This window comes from Papio anubis, chromosome 3 (genome assembly GCF_008728515.1).
Source record: "Papio anubis isolate 15944 chromosome 3, Panubis1.0, whole genome shotgun sequence".
Lineage (NCBI taxonomy): Eukaryota > Metazoa > Chordata > Mammalia > Primates > Cercopithecidae > Papio > Papio anubis.
The window spans coordinates 55907435-55931802 of NC_044978.1; the positions used below are offsets into that span (position 1 = coordinate 55907435).

General features: G+C 34.9%; 1 long non-coding RNA gene across 2 annotated transcripts in view; it reads right to left on the reverse strand.

Annotated features, from left to right (window-relative positions):
* Nucleotides 1-817: 817 nt before the first annotated feature.
* LOC103884636 overlaps nucleotides 818-24368 on the reverse strand; it is a 60925-nt gene continuing 37374 nt past the window's right edge. For both annotated transcript variants that reach the window (XR_002522217.2, XR_004182680.1), the window contains exon 3: nucleotides 818-3516. This is a non-coding gene — a long non-coding RNA (uncharacterized LOC103884636). The remainder of the gene's footprint in view (nucleotides 3517-24368) is intronic.

The following is a 24368-nucleotide window of genomic DNA, read 5'->3' on the forward strand; positions in this document are numbered from 1 at the left end:
TATGTTGATATGTAGTGTTGTGACCAAAGGTTGCTATCTGATTAATGCACTATTCCAGTATAAGCATCATAATGATTCAATACTTTAAAATCTCATGAAAAGGTAGTTTTAAAGACAATTATTTACACTGAATAATTTTAAGCTTCCAGTTATTATCTTTTGGTAGTTTTTTAAAAGCATGAATTTTGTACAATATAGAATTAAATAATTTAAGGGTGTTGTATTGAGATTCAATATGAAACAAGATTTATTTGACCATCCAATCAAACCACTTGCTTTGTTCCACATATTGTTGTAAGCCTGCAGAGATTTTATGTGCCTGTGTGTGTGTGCGCGCGCACATGTGTGCGTGTATGGTCCCTTCTCTAATGGAGCTAACCTTCTAGTGAGAGAAGACAATGTAGGCGGTAATAAGGCTATAAAAACATAATGAAGGAAGGCAATAAGAATAGAGTATATGAGTCATAGATGAGCTTTCTGATGATGGAATTTTTAGTAGAGTTTTTCAGAGGGAGAGAATAAATCATGCAGATATATTTTGGTAAAAAAAAAAAAATTCTAGGGAGAGGGAAAACTAAAAGAAAAGGACTAGGTGTAGCCCACCTCAAAACAGTGACTAGTCCATCTCAAAACAGTGTAGAGACCAGTATGGTTGGATTAATGATTGAAATTAATAGTATGTATACATCAAATGTATATACATACATACCTACATATATTATATATACATGCTATATGTATATTATATACAAATATTTATTATATAACTTGCATATATTTAATATTCAAACTTATTTTATTGAAAGTCATATGACAATGACGAATGCCTAGTATATTTGAAGAATGTGTAATTCTAATACATGAACTTGGAAAAATTCAAAAACATAAGTCTTGTCTGTTTTAAGAAAAGAAAAAATATGGAAAATAATGATTTTAAGAATTCAGACTTACAGTAAAACAAACAAAAACTGAGCCACAAGAAAATATTTACTTCAGTTTTATAGCCCTGGTGTTTCTCATATGAGCTATTCTTCTCATAGTAGGGATATGAAGTATTTTTGTTTCCTTTGAGATAGAGCAACTCAAGATACATGAATTTCAGAAACTATTTCACTGAGTCATTCAATTCCATTTATTTCAAATACCACTGCCTCGGGAGTAATAAATATGCAACTGCCTGTAGACACAATAAAGTATTTAATCTTGAGCCAAAGGTTGTTGAGTTGTTAAACATGAAAGCCAGAGAAAGTGCTTCTTTGCTCTGAGGAAAATAAAATTTTGTTCTGGATATTTGTGTCCAAAAATGAACAAAGAGATTAAGGTCAAGTGTGGACATAGTCAGATTAAAAGGATTTATTGTATTCTGTGATGTTTTTAGGCTGACCCAGTAAAAAGTAATTCAATACTTTTCAGAAAGTAAATTGGTTGGAAGAAATAGATATGCAGGAAAATAACTGTAAAAATGCTAATATTTGTATATATTTTAGGATTAGAAGTTAAATGTGGGATAAAATATGATGAATAGGAATACTGGGTGAACAGATAGCCTTTTTTCACACCATTCCCTCACGTCCTGCTCAAAGGAAGATAGACAAACTCAATAAAAAGCCTAAAACAAAAATGATCTGTGCTGAGTTTCATATGTGAGCAACGATAACACTCACCACAATCTGCATGTGTCTTATAAAGCCTGTGCTCATGCCCATCCTCAAAAGATACTACTACACCTTTAAGACTTATGCAAAATGTTAAAAACATTCTTCTTCTTCCTGGTCTACCTCAAAAATTCACTCTAATGATGATGAACATTTAAGATATGTTTTATTCTCTCATTCTACTTTTAATTTGCTTTTTACTATTTAAATCCTCAACTCTTCCCAATGCTGAAATTCATCAGGAAAAAACAAGTAGGGAGCATATTAGAGAAAACCTCCATACTGAAAAATGTCTATCTGATCAATCGCTAATGAAAATTGTAATAGAAGTTTGCTCTTTAGAAATATATTACTATCAAATGTCCAATCATCCACTATCAGAAATAAATCATTACTAGATTTTTTATATCCATAGGTGGTGTGCTTTGAGATGTACAATATTGAAATACCAGCAAATAGGAGACACGATGAACCTAGAGGAATACAGAACTACTGAAAAAGAGGACCCCTTCCAGTGCTATATAGACAAACTTCATATCATAAAGTAAATTAAAATTGCATCATGAATACCTTAACATACATATATTATGACAGTGAGAGTATTACTGAAATAGGAAAGGTTCCCTTATCCCTCTCACAGGGTGTGTGATGGGGTTGTGGCTTGTTTCTGTGGCACCCCGCTGCTCCAGCCTCTACAGGGAGCATGCAGACGGGCAGATTGTGGGGCTCCAAACTTATGGATGCACCTAGGCATGAATGCTTACAGCTTCTGAAGCCCCAGTGGGTGTGTTACCACGTGCTCTTTTAGTTTTGCCATCCGTAGGCAGCTTGTGTTAGCTCTATCACAGCCCCCTTCCTTATCACAAGGACAGAGGGCTTTCTGTATCCAGGGATTTCTCGCCTTGGTGTGAGGGAAGAATAAGATCACACGTGGGCTTGGAGAATGAGTGCAAGGTTTTATTGAGTGGAAGTAGCTCTCAGCAGATGGGGGAGCCAGAAGGGAGATGGAGTGGGAACGTGGTTTTCCCCTAGAGTCAGGCCACTCAGTGGCCAGGCTCCCCTCTAATCGCCCAGGCCAAACTCCATGTAGTTGTGCTGGTCAACGGTCTGCTGGCCTGCCGGTGCCTGTCGGTGTGCTCTTGGAGTCCTCTCGACGTCCAGCCACTTGTATGTTCTTCTGCCAGTGTGTTCCTGTCAACGTCCAGATGTTTGTGTGCATGCCCTCTAGGGTCTCGGGGTTTTTATAGGCACAGGATGGGGGTGTGGTGGGTCAGGGTGGTCTTGGGATGTGCAACATTTGGGCACAAAGGCAGGAGTGCCTGTCCTCACCTAGGTCCATGGGCATAAGCCTAGATGTGGAGCCCTAACCAGGGACCACGCCCTTCCCTTCCCAGCACTTCCCTGCCCCCCTTCCATATCATTATTAATCCCATTTTATAAACACTGGAAATAATTACAATAAAATTGGACAATAGTTATGGTAAAATAAAACAATCTTCTGATTAGCAATTTAATGGCTGGGGAGAGACTAGCAAAGCTAAATAAACTGTTACATGATAGCTTTCTAATTAGAGAGAAACATTGCCTGCCACCACTCTGAAAGCTGCAACCATTTGCACATGCTCTGGACTCTTCAAGTTAGCACAAAAATCACTTAGGAAGTTTACACTACATTCTAGACTGCATTTAGCAAACGTTTTCCATAATATGCAGGATAATTCTCTTGATGGCCTTGGACTCACCCATTTCTCCCCACCTGCTCACTTGTAGTCTTCCAAAATCACTGAAGAATGTGCTGGAATGCAACATCCTGAGATATGGAGGAACTCACTGGAGCAGCCTCATTCTGTTGCCTTCTTTCCTAGAAACAGAATGTTCTTCAATGCTTTGGCCTATTATGCCATGAGACCCCCCCCCCCCCCGCCAAGGTATAAAACCCAAGACAGGTCACTTTCTGGGGTCCCTCAGGTGTGGTGCAAGTGGGGCACAGCAGTAAGGCTCTATCTGCCTTTAGCAGATGGAGTGGTGGGGAACCAGCTTATCATGAATCCTGGGCTTCTGTTGTCCCTTGCTGCCTATCTGGAAGTAATAAACCAACTTCATGTAACTTGTGGTATGAGTGAGTATTCTGTCTCATTGGACTTGAGCTAGTAGTAAATGTGCAGTGAGCTGAAGTCCAAGAAGAAAATGAGCTGAAGTGGTAACCAGTGCACGGAAAACCTGTATCACATAACGTTTATAAAAAAGAGTAATTATTTTTGGCTTTCTATGAAGAACAGATATTTTAAATTTTTCAAGTTCTATGATCTCTGTCACAGCTATTCAACTCTGCTAATATAGAGCAAAGGCATTCAAAGACAATATATAAATGTAGCTGTGTTTAAATTAAACTTTGTTTGCAAAACCGCCTAGTGGGACAGATTTAATCTGAAAACCACAGCTTGCCAATTCCTCTGCTGGAGTAATCTACACAATATTGCTGAAAATAAGAAGTAAAAATCTCCCAACACCAGTTACATGGATGGAAATTAGTAATTGAGTCACATATACAATAATTAGTCAAATGACAACATCTGCTTTCTTTTAGAATCTTGAAATGTTTCACTATTAAAACTTTCATTAAGAATAAATCTCCCATATGTATTCTATTCTTCTCTAAATACAACTAAACTTCCATAAACAATAAGCATATCGGTACAATGAGTTACATATGCATCTGTTTTTAAATCTAAAATATTGAGGGTTCCACTTCTGGTATGGTTGAGTAAGTTCCTACTAGACCCAACCTCACACAGACCATTCTGAACAAAACACAAAGGCACTGGAGAGTGAACAAAGGTAGTAGATTACAGAGGGAAGTAAAATATTCAGAGGAGAAAAAGGCTAGGCATAGGTTTGCTATTGCTCACTGGCTTTAGTCTTTAAGGAAGACCTTTGTGGTACAAAAATGATGGCCAAAGTAATGATAGAAAATGAGGCCTTTCCAGCCTAAAGAAACAGAGGATAGAGTTTAGGCAATCATTTCTACTATAAAATGAAGGGTGAATCTGAGAGAGGCATGAGCCAAGGTGAGGAAGCCTCAAATTCTGTATATAATCTATGTTGAATTTCTGACTTACTTGGGAACCATGGATACAAGAGACAACTTCCAGTTATGGATAAAATAACTATCCCGGTATTTGTGCAACTGCCTATAAGACAAAGCTAAATGTCTGCTAAACACACAAAGCAAAAAATCAATAATTTGTGGAGTAACATCATATTCACAATTTTCAAGATGTAATACAATTGTTCCACATACAAGGAGCTGGGAATGTATGATATATTCCACAAAAATAATAATTAATTTACAAAACAAAAACAAAATATCAGTAAAATATGAAAGATGTGAATAACATTAATCAATTCGACCTATTTGATGTGTACACAACATTTCCCCAACAGCAACACAAAATCAAATCTCAAGTAAAAGAAAATAACTAAGATAAATGTAGAAATAAACAAAATAATAAAAAAAAAAAGACTCAACAAAGAAAATTTGTTTTGTTGTAAAGATCAACAAATTTACAAGCCACTAACTAGATTGATCAAGAAGATTGAGCAAGAAAACAAATTACTTGTATCAATAATAAAAGAATGGTTATCACTAAAAGTACTAGGGGCATGCACAGACTAATAAGACCATATTATGAACAATTTTCCATCAACAACTTAGATTAAATGGACAAATTTCTTGAAAAGAGCAATTTACCAAAACTGAAATGAAACAAAGGACAAAATTCAAATAACCCTGTCTAGTAAATAAATTGAACCCGTTTTCATAAACCTTTCAAAGAAGAAAACTCCAGGACCAGATGATATCCCTAGTAAATTCTTTCAATATTTAAAGAAGAAATAACATCAAATTTACATAAACTCTGTTACAATACAGAAAATGAGGGAATACTCCTGAATTCATAGAAAAATATATTAAATAAAATAATGCTAGAAACTAATAGGCACCCATGAGCTAAGATTCAACATTTATTAACAATACTTTAGAAAATCAAATCCAGCAATACATAAATGGGGTAGTGCTTGTAGTTGAGAGGTTTTGTTACAGGAATACAAGATTGTGTTAAATTTCCAAATCAATTAATGTAATTCACTGTATTAACAGAAAAAAAAAAAGAAAAAGTACAAATTTATTTTAATAAGTATGAAAGAACATTTGACAACATTTTACACTTTTTCAAAATTAAAAATATATGACAAATTAGTAACATAAGGAAATTTTCTCAGTCTGGTAAAGGAAATGACATTTATGAAAAACCTAGGGCTAACAGCAAATTCAGCATTGAAAACTTGAATGCTTTCTCCCCTGTGCCTAACAAGAAAAAAATGTCCATTTTCACTAATTCTATGAATGTCTTAGACATTGCAAAAAGGTGTGAAATAGAAATAAAAACAAAAGCTAAGAGAGGAAGAAGTAAACTTATTTTCACATGGCTGGACTATTTCCACATAAAATTCTTAGGACTCTACAGCACAATGATTATAACTAACCAGTGAACTGAGTGAGATATCAGGATACAAGATTAATACTAAGAAGCCACTTGTATTTTAACGTATTATCAACAAAAATTTTTAAAATGAACTTTAACAATTTCCATTAGTATCATGATCTTATAATAGAAGAATAAATTTAACAAAATAAGTGCCATGACATCTATGCTTAATTTACAAAAAACATAGCTGAAATTAATGAAGACCTAAATAGTGAGGAAAAACTATCACCATGAATTGTAAGACTCCATATTTTTAAAATGTTAGTTCCTCTCAAATTGGTCTATAGCTTCAAAATAATACCAAGTCAAAATCTTAGCATTTTTTGTAGAAATTGACAATCTGATTCTAAAATATACATAGAAATACAAAAACCATAGAATATTCAAAGTGATCTTGAAACAACAAACCTGGAGGATTTAGACTAGCTGTTTTCTAGCATTATTACAAAGCTACAGTAATCAAAAGAATATGTTTTTGGCATAAGAATCAATCTACATATTAATAGAATAAAACAATCCAGTAATAAACCTATAATTACTTGGCCATTTAGTTTCAATATAGGGACCAAAGAAAGCTGGTGGGGCAAGAAAAGTCTTTTCAATAAATGGTGCTGGAGTTACTGGAAATGTATATAAAAATAATAATTACCTTAATGCCTACCTCACATTCTATGAAAAATTTTAATGGAGAAGAAACATGTGCTTATACATAAACCACAAAAAGTTTATTTTCTGGACTTGAAGAGTTCAGTAAATATATCTTAGACAAGTCACAGAATATTTAAAATAAGATAAATAGTCTTCGTCAAAATTAAAAACTTTTGCTCATAGATCTAAAATGTTAAAAGAGTAAGTAATGAAGCCACAGTCCATGTGAAAGTATTTGCAAAAGCATATCTTTGAGGAGGTACTGATATCTAAGTATAATAAGGTACTATGAAGATTCCGACAACTCAATACTAGAAAAGACAAACATTCCAATAATAGAAAGAGGCAAAAACTTTAGCCAGATGCTTCACAAAAGTAGAAAAACAAACGGCTAATAAGCACCAGAAAAAGTATCAAGAGTTCAATATCATAAGATTTCAGAGAAATGCAAATTAAAAGCATAATGAGCTACCACTAAATATCCACCAGAATGACTAAAATTAAAAAGATTTACATCAAGTCTTCGCAAATATGTAGAACAAACAGAACTTCCATATATTCTTGATGGGTTTGCAAAATACTAAAACTACTTTGTAAACAATTTGACCATTGTTTATAAACCTGCACATATACCTACCCTATGATTCAGCAATTCTAATACTAGGTATTTGCTCAAGAGAAATGAAAACAAATGTCACAAAAAAGTTGTACAAGAATGTTTGTAGCAGTTTGTTTATATTAGCCAAGAACCGGAAACAACCACAATGTCCATTAATAGGAACATCAACAAACCATGTTACATTTATACAATTATGTGTGTATGAGATGGAATCTCCCTGTGTGGCCCAGGCAGGAGTGCAGTGGCAGGATCCTAGCCCACTACATTCTCCAACTCCTGGGTTCAAGTGATCCTTCTGCCTTAGTCTCCCAAATATCTGGGATTAGAGGTGTGAGCCATTGTGCCTGGCTCCTAAAGCTAGAGTTTTTATTCAGCAGTGAAAAAGAAACAGAATTCTCATGCACTCAACAAAATGGAAGAATTTCAAGAATGTTACATTGAATAAAAGAAGCCTATGTGCAAATGTACCTATTGGATGATCATTTCATATTTATAAACTTCTAGAATAAACTAATTGAATACATGGTGAAAAATAACCATTAACAATGTTTGCCTGGCAGGATGGCAGAAATTGATGAGGCAAGGGAAAGAGACAGCTTTGTGGGGTTGATGATGATGTCCTACTAATTGGTAAGATTTTCTGTCGTGTAGGTGTGTGCCAAAACACAGAGAATATATATTGAAATATGTGTATTCCATTTTACATAAATTAACATAAAAACCTCAACAAATATTAAAGCCTATTTAATGATATACATTCTGGACTCTTAAGAAAAAATGGCCATGTCTTTTCTTAAAAATGTCTTTTGAAATGTATAAAAAATCTTAAGTTTGGTCAATGGATGAATACACGGATAAATATATGATAAATCAAACATAGTACAATGATGATAGGATTTAGATGATAGGTATACAGAATGTCTAGAAAACGTTTCCAACTTTGAAAATGTGTATAATAAAATAATGAAATACAATAAATTATTAAATTAATGAGCAAGTTTGTGATTTCAGTTTGTTCTCATAACCTGGAATTTTGTCCTTTTTCAACAATTATTAGCTTGGGTTTGGCAGTAGTGCTGAATTAATAACAATAGTATCAATTGTTATTGCCTACTGTGCAATTGTTCAAGCAAGACATCTTGTACCAGGACTTATTTTTCTTTGTATGACAGGAAACACAGCATGAAGTCTCATTTGAAAAAATATAAAGTCAGTAGAAACTTACTATCCTGAATAGGAGAATCTTTCCCGGCTTGTTGAAAGTTGTATCACCCCTCTTAACTATTGGTATGCATTAGTATATGGGAAGGGATAATATATTAGAATATGTATTAGGAGGATCTTATTGAAAGAAGTGAATACAATTATGATCTTTTTCTCCTTGACAATTTATCAGAATCTTTTGAAAGTTAGAGATGATTCTAATTGAAAGTCATCTCCTAGCACAAAAATATATCAAGGGTCCTAAAAAATTTTCCCTAAAGGAAGCTGTGATCTGGGTTGGTGATCTGCAATCATGTCAAGGGTGTAGGGTTTTGAGGGGATTCCAATCTCAGACACAAAATAGGGGACAAGTCTGGATGCAGCCCCAGGTTTAATTACCTGGCAAAATGCCCTGCTTTGAGGAATAAGGTTAAGTATATAAAGGTGAACTAAAATTGCTCTAACCTTGGAACATGGTACAAAGTTGCAAATTAGGAAATGAAATGGAGCTTTAAAGGTCATGTCAGGACTCTTTAGAAAGGATGTTCCACAGTGCAGTGAGGCAACAACAAATTATAGATTCTGGAGGATAGATCATTCTTTATCATCATTTATCTGTCTTATATCTTTTGTCAGAAAGAAGGACCAATTTATTTGACTTGACTTCCAAACCCTTGGTCCCAGGGAAATAAATGGGGCTACATGTTGGAGCACCGATTACCACGTTTAAGCTGCAGGGCCTAGGTTCAATCAGCTACCCTGATAGAGACTCAGATTCCTCCTTGGTAGAGTGGGAATAATAATGATCATAATAAAGTGTTATTGTTGGAAGTAAATTGAATTTCAAAACACTTTGAATTTAACACATAACATAAATATAAAGATTATTTGAAATGTGAAGTCAAAAGAAGATCCTTAAAAATTATGACATCTTTCTTCATTTCAAGACTCAAATGTACTTTTGCACATGTTGTTAACAAGATGAAATGGGTGGCACTCAGTGATTTGGTATATTTTCTACATCTAGAATTATAGCATAGGAAGTTTTAGTAATAAAAGTTATCTCTACAATATATTTTATTTGGATTACATAAATAACATCAATAATTTCTTTATTTTAATGTATTTTTATTTTCTTAAAAATCTCTCATGAAGTTTCAAAATTACTTCAACCCTTCTGAGATCAGGATGTAAAAAAAAAATGTTGATTTAATTAAGATTTGTGTGATCTCACAGAGAACAATTTTCAAAAAGAAAATTTTAAAACAAAACTTATAAGAATTAAACATCTAAAAATAAATCTGCCTCATTGCTAAAATTAAGATTACATGACATGACTAACCAAATATGCTTTATTTTTTTTTTCAATAAGTTGACAGATTTTTATTTTTCACTTTATCAGTTGGGATTATATCCTATGATCTATCAGTGCACTCATTATGAAAAAATCCTAGAGGATATTTGAGACAAATTGAAGTATAAGAGATGAGGAGATAGGATACTTTACAAAGTAATCTCAGAACATTGTTCAGTGCCCTAGGAAATATTTTCTTTCATCACTGGGCTTTAATCCATTTTCCAACCTAGAACATTTGAAGCTAAAAGTTCTATCTAGGAAATTGCATAAACTTTTTTCACTTCTATATTGAAAAGAGTGACTTGAAGGATATTGTAGGGTAGCAAAGAAGTAGCAAGAGGCTACTGATAGAGTACAGTAGTCTTATTCCTTTTTAATTTGTTGTGACCAACTATTTCCGCCACACCAGTGAAGAACTGAAAGGTTTATCTACTTTTCGTTTTGGGGGTTTCATTCACTTCTCCCCTATTCCCTAATTTCTCCACAGAGAATGCTAGCTTCTAGCATTTTTGCAGGAAAAACAATTACCTCATTTCTAAAATAAATACGAATAATGTAATTTCTGACATTGTCTAATATTTATAGATTAATACTACACTATCCATTTAGACAGTCCCTTAATTTTATGAAATAAATGTTTGCTTTCAAATTTCTTTTCAACACAGATAATTTGAGTTTGGTAAAATGAGTTAGATGTTACAATTTGAGTAAAGAAATGGAAAAGGATGAAAGAGACTTTTACTTTCCTTTTTATATATCTCCCTTTTCTAAGAGGAGTCCCTCCTGATGTTTCAGAAGCTGTATATTGTCTGGTGTTTGTAAACAAATGGGAATTAAATGCCAGCTCCATGCCACATTGTATTAACTGAAAGCAAAATCAATTTAATTTTTTTTCCAATTGAGTTAAATCTTTGTGACCCTTTGTCCTTCAGATTTAACAAGGAGAATGGAGTTCATTTAGATCAGAGAAACTTCAGAGAAACTTAGCATCACAGAAATAACAGACCCCTCTACTCATTGAATCAGTATACTGTCAGAGCTAAACTGATAGCTTTATAAAGGTTTTTTATTGTATTTAAACGAAATTTAAAAGCCTATGCATATCTTCACAGCTGAGATAGCTAATATATATGAAATAGAATTGTAATGTGGCTTTCTTGGAGAGTTCAGAAAAAACTTGTTACAAATAAGACTTTAAGTCTCAAGTCCAAGAACATTAAAAAGTGTTTTTATAATCAAAATGAAAAGGGAAAGATATGAAACCAATTATTTGTAACTGAAAAGCACCACATCAATGGCAAGAATGTGATATCAGTTTAATGACAACTATTGATACTATGCTTAATTACAAGGTCTATTGATTTTTATTTGGAAAGTGAAAGATATTTAGTCGATACAACATCCCATCTTATCTCATAAAGTTGCACTAATGTGTAATATATGCAATACATTAAAATCTTTTAAAATGTTAATTTTATTATTTTAATAAATTACATAATTTATTATGTAATTGGTTGCTTTTAACATTTGACTATAGTAAGAGCATAAGAAGTAGAGTCCTGATAGAAGCTACAGTGACAAAATTTAACAGATTCAAAAAGTGATTTTATTGTTCTACACAAGTCAGATTTTGAAACAATATTAAGACTATTAAGACTAAAGAAACTCTAAATAACATTATATATTTAAAAGTTTTATTAACAGCCCAATGCATATAATCACTACAGAAAAACTTTAACAAGGCTGGCACGGTGGCTCACGCCTGTAATCCCAGCACTTTGGGAGGCCGAGGTGGGCAGATCACGAGGTCAGGAGATCGAAACCATCCTGGCCAACATGGTGAAACCCAATCTCTACTAAAAATACCAAAAATTAGCTTTGCGTGGTGGTGGGTGCCTACTCAGGAGGCTGAGGCAGGAGAATAGCGTCAATCTGGGAGGCAGAGATTGCAGTGAGCCAAGATCGCACCACTGCACTCCAGCCTGGGTGACAGAGCGAGACTCCGTCTTAAAAAAGAAAGAAAGAAAGAAAGAAAAACCTCAACACTATCAATACTGGTAAAGGATTCTGCTCTTTTTTCAATTAATTAATTGCTGGAAATTCTAAGTAAAATTGTCACAGACAGGAACATTTTCCAACGCCTTGCTATCTCTGTGACACACAGTTTTAACATTCATAATCCCATATAATATTATTCCATCCTAAACATCTGGAATCTACTTGCATCATGTTCCCAATCTTTTCAATCTGTTTTTCTTACATTAAAATATCACTTACAGCTTTATAAACCCTCACAGGAGTATGATCATTAGTATTTTACACTCGAAACTAGAAAGAAACAGAAAGAGAAAATAATTTGCTAAAAACGCATGATTACTAAGTGTTACAGTTGGCATTACATCCGAGTTTAAATTTCTTATGCCTGTTAGACAAATTTCAATTTCTTTGATAAACTATATTAGTTTCCAAATTTTAGCCTTTTATTAGATAAATAATTGCCTTTGAGAAACAGACATTAATTTTGACATTGCTTGGCTTTAACTCCTTATTTCCCAGAAGTTAACTGAAGAACAAATGATTAAGTGACTTAGTGCTACTTAATGTCTCCTCTGCTCTTTCATTGTTTGTTTTCCTTCTTATTGCACAAAATTTTCCCAGTAATTACTTTAACAACATGTTGCAAGTAATAATACCAACAGTAATAACAACTACAGAGCAAAGATAAACATTGGCAAATTAAAAAAAAAAATTCCACACATTGTAGAAACAAATTCAAATACAGCTGTCCGTGGCGGCTCATGCCTGTAATCCAAGCAATTTTTGAGGCTGAGGTGAGCTGATCAGTTAAGGTCAGGAGTTCAAGACCAGCCTGGGCAACCCTGTCTCTTTTAAAAATACAAAAACTAGCTGGGAATGGTGGCACACACCTGTAATTCCAGCTACTTGGGACGCTGAGGCACAAGGTTTGCCTGCACCAGGTAGGCAAAGGTTGCAGTGAGATGAGATGGCATCACTGCACTCCAGCCTGAGTGACACAGTGAGACTGTCTCAAAAATAAATAAATTATATAAATTCAAATATAGATGCAATAAAGATAATTGTAAAGAGATTAGAAATTAAAAAAAAAAAACACAGTCACATAGTGGAAAAAAATCATTAAATTAAGAAAAAAAATTCCAGCTTTATGTGTACATAGGAAATGCAGTATACATTACATGCAAGGATATAGGAAAGTTGGAAATGGAAAGATATGCTTGACAAAGATTATTAAAAAGAGCTGGTATTACATAATAGTGTGTCCAGAATTGATGGGTTCTTGGTCTCGCTGACTTCAAGAATGAAGTTGCGGACTCTCACAGCGAGTGTTACAGTTCTTAAAAAGATGGTATGTCTAGAGTTCGTTCCTTCAGACGCTCAGATGTATCTGGAGCTTCTTCCTTCTGGTGGGTTCGTGGTCTCGCTGACAGGAGTGAAGCTGCAAACCTTTGCAGTAAGTGTTACAGCTCTTAAAAGTCAGCGTGCACCCAAAAGTGAGCAGCAGCAAGATTTATTGCAAAGAGCAAAAGAACAAAGCCTCCGCACTGTAGAAGGGGACCCCATTGGGTTGCCACTGCTGGGGCAGGCAGCCTGCTTTTATTCCCTTATCTGACCCCACCCACATCCTGCTGATTGGTCCATTTTACAGAGAGCTAATTGGTCTATTTTACAGAGAGCTAATTCGTTCATTTTACAGAGAGCTGATTTATCCATTTTGACAGAGTGCTGATTGGTGTGTTTACAATCCTTGAGCTAGACACAGAGTGCTAGATGGAAAAGTTCTCCAAGTCCCCACTAGGTTAGCTAGATACAGAGTACCAAACCGTGAGCTAGACACAGAGTGCTGATTGGTGTATTTAGAAACCCTAAGCTAGACACAGTGTGCTGATTGGTGTATTTACAATCCCTTAGCTAGGCATAAAGGTTCTCCAAGTCCTCACTGGACTCAGTAGCCCAGCTGGCTTCACCTAGTGGATTCTGCACCAGGGCTGCAGGCTGAGTTGCCTGCCAGTCCCCAGCCATGCCTGCACTCCTCAGCCCTTGGACAGTCGATGGGACAGGCACTACGGAGCAGGGGGCAGCGCCCATCAGGGAGACTCGGCCCGTGGGAGCCCACTGTGGAAGGGGCGCTCACACATGGCAGGCTGCAGGTCCCAAGCTTTGCCCCACGGGGAGGCGGCTGAAGCCTGGCCAGAATTTGAGAGCTGTGCATGTGGCCCGGCAATGCCGGGGGAACCTAGCTGCAACTTCTGCAGCTGCTGTCCCAGGTGCTAAGCCCCTCACTGCCCGGGGCCACCTAGCCCATGCCCACCCCCACTGGAACATGTGCTGGCCTGAACATGAGGCCCCAGTTCCCACCCACGCTTCTCCCTCCACACCTCCCCAGCTAGCAGAGGGAGCGGCTCCAGTCTTGGCCAGCCCAGAGAGGGGCTCCCACAGTGCAGTGGTGGCCTGAAGGGCTCCTCAAGCACCACCAGAGTGGATGCCCAGACCGAGGAGGTGCGGAGAGTGAGGGCTGTTAGCACATTGTCACCTCTCAATAGCATTCAATCAGTTAGGCTGTTAAATCATTTTATATATATATATATATATTTACTCTGGAGAAACTATAGAAGTCAAAAAGAAGCTTATATCTAAATATAAGCTTATATCTGAATAAATCACAACACACATACACAGATGCAAACACACACACTCCCCTGAGAATACACATGGCTGTTCTGAGTTGGCCTGTGTGTTGTAGGGGTGGGCTGTGGGATAGGAGACAGCCTGGGGCTTAGTGAATCCAGAAGCAACAGTTAAAGGGTGGTTCAATGATAGAAGCCAGTGGTTGCTTTGGCATGTTTCCAGCATTACAGAAGACAATTATGGCCTGTTTACTTACCCCCTATATCTGCAGCTATAGCCCAAGCAGCAGTGTTTGTGAAGAAATATCTAGCAGTGTATAATCTTTGGTGGGAGTAAGAATTTGAATAACATAGGATCAGATGGGATCATCAAATCCTCAACATCATTCCTCTACCCACTTTACTTTAAAAAAAACTCTTTTTTTTTTTTTTTTTTTTTTTTTTTTTTAAGAGACGAGGTCCCACTATGTTGCCCAGCTGATCTTAAACTCCTGAGCTCAAGTGATCCTCCTGCCTTGGCCTCCCAAAGTGCTAGGATTACAGGTTCAAGCCACTGTGCCCATCCAATGCCCACTCTACCTTAAGGCTCCCCAGGCTGGTTGTCAATAACTCTATCTTCCTGGTCTATATTCCTTCTTGTTGGGGGTTTAAAGGTGAATCCCTGAAGAGTTACCTTGTCAAACAAAATCAAAATAGTCTAGTCATCAGTTCTTTGTTATCTGTGGTATTTGGAGCTTCTACACTGATTCACCTCATCTATGATGGTTAACTTTGCCTGACAGACACAGACTGTACATAAGCTATTTCCCAAACACACCAGAAATAATGTCTTAACAAATTATTTGGGCATCATTTAGGGCAGTCAAGTTGACACGTAAAATTACCCATCACAACAAGTGTTTAATGTACTTAAAGCATAAAACGTAAATGTGGATTGAACAAAAACTTTGTTAGAATGATTCTTTCCTTAAATTACAATAACAAAAGTATATTTAGAATAGAAGTATTGCTATGTTCCAGAAATAATAGTAGGCATAAAACATTTTATTACCTAGAATTTATGTATATTTTTAAGTTAAAAACATGATTTTCTAAGAGACTTGATTGCACTGTCTTATTATTTTATGACAAGATTGATTGTAGATCGCTCATAGAAGAGATGACTCTCTCTTCTGCCAGCACACCCATCCTGCTGCCTGCTTCACATTAACATACTGAACTACTTCAAATCTGTGGTAGAGTCTCGCTTTCTCCTGATATCTTTTCTCACATTCTTTCTCAGCAATAGAGCTCTCAATAACTACCCAGAGCAAGGCAACCTGAAGCTCAATGGTCATGTGGCCATGTTCTAGCTAGTAATATAAAGCAGTTATTGTGTATAAAACTTAGGAAGTGTTCTTAAAAGGAGGCACTGCTTTTTGTTTCCCTTCTCCTTCTTTTCCATCTCCTTCTTATTTAATCCTTCCTTCCTCTTACATTTTACGTAATAGATATGGGGTCGGGGGTGTTCAAGGAATTGTCTGGGATCATGAAGTGGAAACCATTTATTATCTCACAGTTTCTGAGGTTGGGAGTTAGGAAATGGTTTAGGCTGGGCCTATGTTGAGGTTCTCATGAAACTAATCAAGATATTGACTATAGCTATGGTCTCATCTAATGCTCAGGGTCTTTTCCAAGCTCATGTGGTTGTAGACAGAATTCAGTTCCTAGTAGTTGCAAGACTGAAGTGCTCTGCTGCTGGAAACTGCACGTTGTCTTGTACCCTTCTCCACAACACGGCAGTTTACTCTTTCATGGCCAAAAAGCCAGGAAAAGTCTCTGCCATTTCAGGTGTCTAACTAAGGGAAAGCCTAGAATCTTTTTAAAAATAGCTAGGCTAATTAAGACCTACAAAGGCTATGTTCTCTTTTGATAACTTGAAATCAAGAGATTAGAGACCCAAATTACATCTGCAAAATCCCTTTTCCTTTGCTTATTCTATAAGCTGCAAGGACATCACCATTTTTGCCTAGATAACAGGATTATACATGGCATGTACACTAGGTAGCAGGAATCTCAAAGTAGAATTCTTCCTACCACACTGACAAATTTATGAAACCACAAAATAAGTTATGGGACCAGCGATGGACTGCTGAAATTTGGTTTTCTTTTATACAAGAAAGAAATATTTATATTTTCCTTATACTGCTGCTATTGTGTTTTGACCACTTGTAGTCAACGCTAATTCTCACTGATACAATGCTTATTTTCCCAACCCTTTTAAGAAAACAAACAGCAACACCACATAGCTGCTCACTTCGGGCTCCTCATTTTCTCCCAAAAATGACATCTCCTTTCCTGTGACTTTGTTAGCTATTTGTTGGATAACACAACTGAGTTGGAAAACTTATATGTAAAATTTTCTTCTCTTGTCTGTGAAACTAATTGCTAGCTTAGAATTAGCTTTATTAAAATATTTTATAACTTTCTCTGACTTGGCTCAAAGTCATAAAATTGACTTTTTTTTTTTTTTTTTTTTTGGCCATAAATACCTGGGGAAAACATTTGCATTATGTTTTCCCCCTCTCCCTTCAGCTTGTTTTCCTCTCACTTTAACTCCCCTTAATAAAAAACAAGATTATTGGCAACAATAAATGCAGGACATGAATTTAGCATATTATTCTGAGGGAGGAGTTCTAGTTTATCTCATTTTTTTTTAGTACTCCTGGAATAATCTGCTGTTTAATTGAGAAAAAGTGAAACAAAAATATAAACATTGTAGGAGATAGGATAAAACTGAGAATGTCTTAATCACCTATATATATATATTTTTCCATACATTTCATGTAATTTATGGTGGTACATGATGAACAGCCTCCCTTTCTCATCTTGCCCCATTGCCTTCGTGGACGGTCTGCTGGTTGTATTTTTTTTTGACTTCCTCACATTTTCCAGGACCTTAACTGTGAACTCAATTTTCAGACATTTCAGGATTTATGTTTATCCACACTATCTCTGAGAAATTTTCCTTCATGAGCTTGAGTTACTCTGAAAGTCACAATTCCTAAATATATAACAATTTTAAATTTTTCAAAAAGCATAAATGGAAATACACGGTTAAAGCAAGCACAAAAACTGATGTGTGTGTATAATCCTGCCACTTATCTTAGCTTCTACAAGTCTCCAACTTTTGATGGTTAGGAATATTCCTGGGAAATAGATTAGTGAATCCCATCACGTTTTTCTCGTGAATGACTTGCACACAGACACGTTGAAGCAACGAAATAGGAAGTAAAATTTGGGAAGGTTTCAATGAATGCTTCTAAAACAATCAACTGGAGTTCTTGAAAAGAAACAGGAAATGATGCTTTTGGGAAATCATGTTGAACATAATAAAAAAAAATGCCCACCTGGAGTTTATAAACCAAGAGAATCTTTAATTCCTCAATGATTTCATAACATAGAAACGATGATACTATCCTAAATATAGTCATTTCAGGATTAATACATTTTCACTATATTTATTTTTATTCAAAGTTTTTTCTGTATCTGTAGTGAGTTTATGTAAATATCAAATTCAAGTTTATTTCAAAGTTTTCTTTAAGATATTGACCAGTAAAATTTGAATAGAATTTCAAAGACAAGGCAAAGTCCAGAAAACTGAAATAATGTAAAACCTAGAGTAGATGGATTTAATACTACTTTGAAGATTAAATATACCTAAGAATTCCATATTTTAAAAATAACTATCTGGTATTTACAAAATTAAAAAACAACACTCAGTCCTTTATTTTCTTCTCAAAGGCTGCATATACATGATCTGTGAAACATATTAAATATGGTAGCCCCAATGCATGTATTTGCCAGTCATGTCAGCTAGGGTTCCATTAGGAAAGCAAGACCACTATGGGTAAAAATCACTATTACAGAAATTAAGTCTTACACCATTTAAGGAGGAACTGAAGAATTGGAAAATAAGGAAATGAGGAAAAAGGATCATTAAACATCCCTGTGTGGATGTAAAAGTCAGAGCTTGCAGGAAGCTGCTAGAGCAGAACTACAAAGCAGGTGAGTATTGTTAGTTCTTTGTTGCTACTGTCTCTGAGTTTATAGCTAAGTATCTAGTTGGTTCACAGGGCCAGAAAGAGCTGAGGAGAACTGGTCATGGAGCAGAGAAAAGAGAACAAATTGCAACTGCACCTGTTTCTTCTCACTGCCTTAGACGGTAAGTACTTTCAAAATGAGGTGGTTTTTGTTTCATTTTCTCCTCTGTCTCAGAAGAATATCTCTTATGGCCAATTTTTACATAAAACCATAGAAGGAAGGAGACTCTGGGAAGTATCAGATATTTTCAGCCTAAACTGATGAAATACAAAATTACCCACCAAACCTGAAGCTGCCCATCTTTTCAAGGTGAAATCTACCTTGTGATCATTTAGCTTAAACAACTCTCTGCACAGATGAGGAAACAGAACGGCAGAGAGGATCAGTTAATTTCCCAAGGACGCACTGAGGGAGTTGATGCTTAAACAACTTTATCACTTTAAATCTCAGCTCAAGGTCTTCTTTACAAACACAACGTTAACTTTCTGCACTTAGGAATGGGACTCTAGATGAATTCAGTGTCACTGTAAAACTGATAGAGAAAAAGACAGTACAAAATAAGGCACTTTGCAGATTGTGGGATGCTAAAGTCTGCATACATTTTCCTACTAACTACTATATCTTCCAGAAACAATGCAAAATACCTTTTTTCTTCTGTCAAGCTTCCATTTATAACAGATCATTACAAGAATTTTCTTTTAAGTCATTTTAAGACATCTCATCATTTTATATTATCCCTGTCCATATTGTACTGTAAAAATCACTGAAGGTTAATGCACCTGTGCTTTGAGTGATCAAGCTATGCCTGATGATTTTAAATATGATGTCACTCTTTTCCCTTCCTGTAATGACAAATTCACATTATAATTAACAGCCAAAGAATTTATTTTTATGCCATATGATACCTTCTTTCAGCTTTGCATTTCAGACAGTACATAATAAATCACAGGGGAAAAATCTTTATTTTTAATATTCTCACATTTATGTATTTAATGAACATTATTGAATTTTTCAAGTACTTATTGGAATAGAGGAGAAATATTTGTGCACTATTATTTATTTCAGTCTTACAGAATGCAGCATTTTGCTGATGCCAGAATGTTAATAATTAGCACCTCTGTTAGAAGTCAGCGCCTGATTTTCAGCAGCATTATGCTGGGAAGTTATGTTTCCCAAGTGAATGAAGAATTATACAGTTTTATTAAAGAAGAGCCTTTCCTTTGAATACAATTTTAAGAAAATCTTCAAAGGAACAAATTTAAAGCCTCAAATCAGAGTACAGCACTAATTAGTGTGTAACAATGATTTAGGCGGAGAGCACCAGGCCTTGTTAATTTTCCAGGCGCATTCTGTAGTCTCTTTGCTGTATGTTTCTTTTGATGAGTCAATTTTATCTAGGTGCAGCTTTTTATATTTTAAATACTGTCATAACACTTCTAAAGTTTTAGAGAATGGTACATACTGATTCTGAAATCTGGCAATTATCTTCTAACTCTGCATTTCAGCAACTAATTTTATGGCTCAGGTTAAATTGCTTAATTCAATTTCAAGTATTTTGCATTTCTAATATTGCTTTAAGTGGCATGTCTCTGAATAAAATAATGTAACTACCTATTTGTTTATGTAGCTTTCACACAGAAATAAAAATGTGCATCAATCATCAATTATAAATCAAGTTATTTAAGATTCAAAGGTGTCAGGAGTGTGAGTTCCCTTGATCATTCTCTATCTTGCGATGCCTTTTAGAAATTATAAAAGTTAAAATATCAGCTTGCTAATTTTAAAATGCTATGTTCTACAAATCAGTTATCAGAATAAACTGTTTTCTTCATTTAGTAAATAGTGAGGTATTGATCTGAAAATGTCATGGGAAATTAGAAAACAGTAACACCAGAATATCATATAGCTATGATTTATGACTCTGCCAATGTGAAGTAGAAATTGATTACTATTAAGGTCAATATTAAGATTCATTGACTCAAGTATACATAGTGGCAAAGGCTAAATTGAGAATCAATGCTTACATCAAGAAAATATGTATCTTCCTATGGATAAAAATATGCCAATATATCCTGTCATCCTGTTATTACTTATTATGAGAATCTAATCTTTGAAGCATGATAAAAATTTTACAATTGAAAAATCATCCACTGCTGCTTATATTGGTCTCTACATCATCAATGATAGGATATTAGATTATTTCAATTAAAAATTGGCGTTCATATCAAATACAAATGAATCCTAACTACAGTCTTCTAAATTATTGAAGAATCCAAACTCCCTTATATAGTACACTGAGGAACATATTATCATAAAATTCACACCAGTGCAAACAGATACATTCTCATTCTGAAACAGCTTGGAAAATGGGTATAGCTGAATGAATATATAAATAAAGTAAAATAAAAATGACCTTTGGAGTTAAAAACTACAGACTTATAAGGCAGATATGTTAGAAAAACATATATAATTTATACTAGTTTAAATAACTGTGCTATATTATAGCCCAACTTACCTAACACTTCTTGTGTATTTAAATTAAAATTTTAGACAATTCTAGCCCTCTTCACTTTTCCGAGGCCCTTTTCCTCCATTAATTTACTATTTTCTTTTTTTAAAAATTCTACTTGTGATTGTTTCCACTTTAAGTTAGATCAATATACTTGTCTTTTATGGGTGGTCACATGACTAGCAGACAGACTATATTATTTGAAATTATAGCTGAACTCGAACAGCTTATAAAAATGTTTGTTGAGAACTTGTTATTGCAAGGCTTATATGTAAGACACTTAAAACAGCAAATATAATATTACACTTGACATCCTAAAAGCAATAGCAGCTGCAGTTACAACACAGAAATAAGAGAAAAAATAGAACCATTCCCTAGTGAATGCTTTTTAGACTACGGTGCTGGAATCAAGAGGGTTCAATAAAGATGCCTTGGGAACTACCAGGGTTAGAAGATAGGCAGGAAGGATACAGCATTATGTAATAAGTATGTAATAAGTCATTGCAATTACATAATCATTATGGCACTCCCTTATGCAATTACATAATCATTATGGCACTCCTTTAAACAGTACAGTACACTTCTTTAAAAAGAAATATAAAAACAAGGGATTATAATAAGATACTGGTAACCTACATAGTGTTAGTTCAAACATCCTGAGATTGTTATATGTAAGTGATTCATAGATTTATATATTTTGTGTCCTCGACAACCCACTAGAATTTTCCAATATGGTTAATTTGGGGCTGGCATGGTGGCTCATGCCTGTAATCTCAGCACTTTGGGAGGCTGAGGTGGGAGGATTGCTTGAGCCCAAATGTTCGAGACCAATTTAGGCAAGAAAGTGGGACCCCATCTTTACAAAAAATAAAATAATTAGCCAGGCATGCTTGCAAATGCCTGTAGTTGAAGCTACTCAGGAGGCTAAGGCAGTAGGATCCCTGGAGCCCGGGAGATCAAGGCTGCAGTGAGCTATGATTGCTTTCCAGTCTGGATGACAGAGCAAGACCCTGTCTCAACACAAAGCAAAACAAAACAAAAGAATATTGTTAATTATAGGTCATATAAAAATACAAAATAGGAATAGAAAATTGACAGTGGTGGAATAAAATAACAATAGAGTAGACCACAGAGCCAAACACAGTATTCAACTATCAAACTGCTAGATATACCTGCTTGACATATTATATGAATAAAGTGTGTTGTGGTAGTCAGAGTTCTCCAGGGACACAGAACCAACAGCATATAAAGGAGAGACAGAGAAAGAGAGATTTTTTGAGAGTTCTTTCTGGCTTCGAGTTGGGGGAAAGGAAGAGAGATTAGTCTTTGCTCTATAAAGGCCTTCAACTTATTGGATGAGGTCTACTCATATGATGGATGGAAATCTGCTCTACTCAAAATCCTCTGAATTAAATGTTAATCTTATCCAAAAAGCACCCTCATAGAAGCATCCAGAATAATGTTTGACGAAAAATCTGGGTACCATTGTCCAGCCAAGTTGACCCAGAAAATTAACCATTATATCTATCCCATTGATGTTATGCATTATAGGACACAATAAAGCTCTTCTTAATAGTTTGATTTTGCAACTTATGTGTCTTTCATCAAACCGGCATAATTATTTTATTGCTAAATATTAAGTGAAATATATTAAATATGTCAAAGGCAAAGAACGGAAGACAATAGAAAACACATTCCGGAAACTAAATTGTCTTAATTGTAAATATAAATTTATATATTTATTTCAAAATTAAAATAGTTACCATGAAAATTATAGAATATCATTAAACTAGTATTAAACATGCTCACATCTTAAGGTATACATTTAGACTCCAGGTTGAAACAAGTTAACCTGTTTTAAACATAATTAAAATCTCAGAAATAAAATAATATAAAAGTAGAACGTATTTCCTTTTCTTATTAAATGCATTGATATTTAAATTTTTCATATAGCTAAATAATAAATTAATTAACTCAATAGTAAGAAATGCAGAGTAAAAGCAGATCAACACCAAAGTATATAATCAATAAAGTTACCATAACCTGTTTAAAATCATTAGTTATTATTATATAAATACACCTTTAAAAACTAAACCTTAAAAATACACGTTAAACACTATTAATTTATGTCTTTTATTATTTTGTTCTGGATAGTAAAATGAAGCTTTAAATATTAAATAGTGTCAAAGTGTTTTAGTTAATGTAGTTTTAATTCCATAATTAAAAATTCAGCACTCTATCATATTTACCCTGGAAGGCCACCATGAGCTCATTATAAAGTCAGGTGTCAAAGATACAATCATTAATTCAAAAATTCTTAAAGCTGCTGCTAATTGCCGGCTACTCTTCTAGATACTAAGGATAGTTTCTGAACAAAGCAGATCCAGTACCTTTTCTTGTCAGGAAAACAGACAATTAGCAAATAACACACCATTTCTATATAGTTACAATTGTGGCAAGTAATAGCAAGGAACCTCCAATCTGACTAGGAAAAATTACCACAGCTGGTAGAATAAACTATCTTAGTTCCTGGGGTATAAACTCAAACTTTTGTATATCAGTTACGTATTCCACAAAGGTATATAGTTTATGCCTTTGAAATGCCCCCTTTCTAACTTCTGGTTGTGTCCAACTGAAAGACGAGCTTGCTTTAGGCTTTTTCAGGATCCTTAGAACAACAATAGTTACACAGTGTTGTCAGAATGGCTATAGACAAGTACGGTTAAAAAAATCGATGTAGCAATTCAAATTTTTTTGATTTTTAGGCATAATGAGAGTCAAAAGATAGAATAAGAAAACTCACCTTTAAGGATTTCTGGAATAAAAATGTACTGGAAGAAAGAATATGGCAATGTGCAAAAAAGATGGTAATGCATTATTTTCTCTCTAATATAAAATGTAGATATTATTGCAGGGTGGCAATTGTAACACAGTTGACAGAAACACTGATATGTATTAGATTGGTTATGTTTGTGAACATTGCATCCCAAATAAAGACAACACATTGAAACAGCAATGCTCAAATTCAGGTCTTTCTCTGGCCAATTCATTTGCCTTTAATTATTAAAGATTTTTTTCCTACA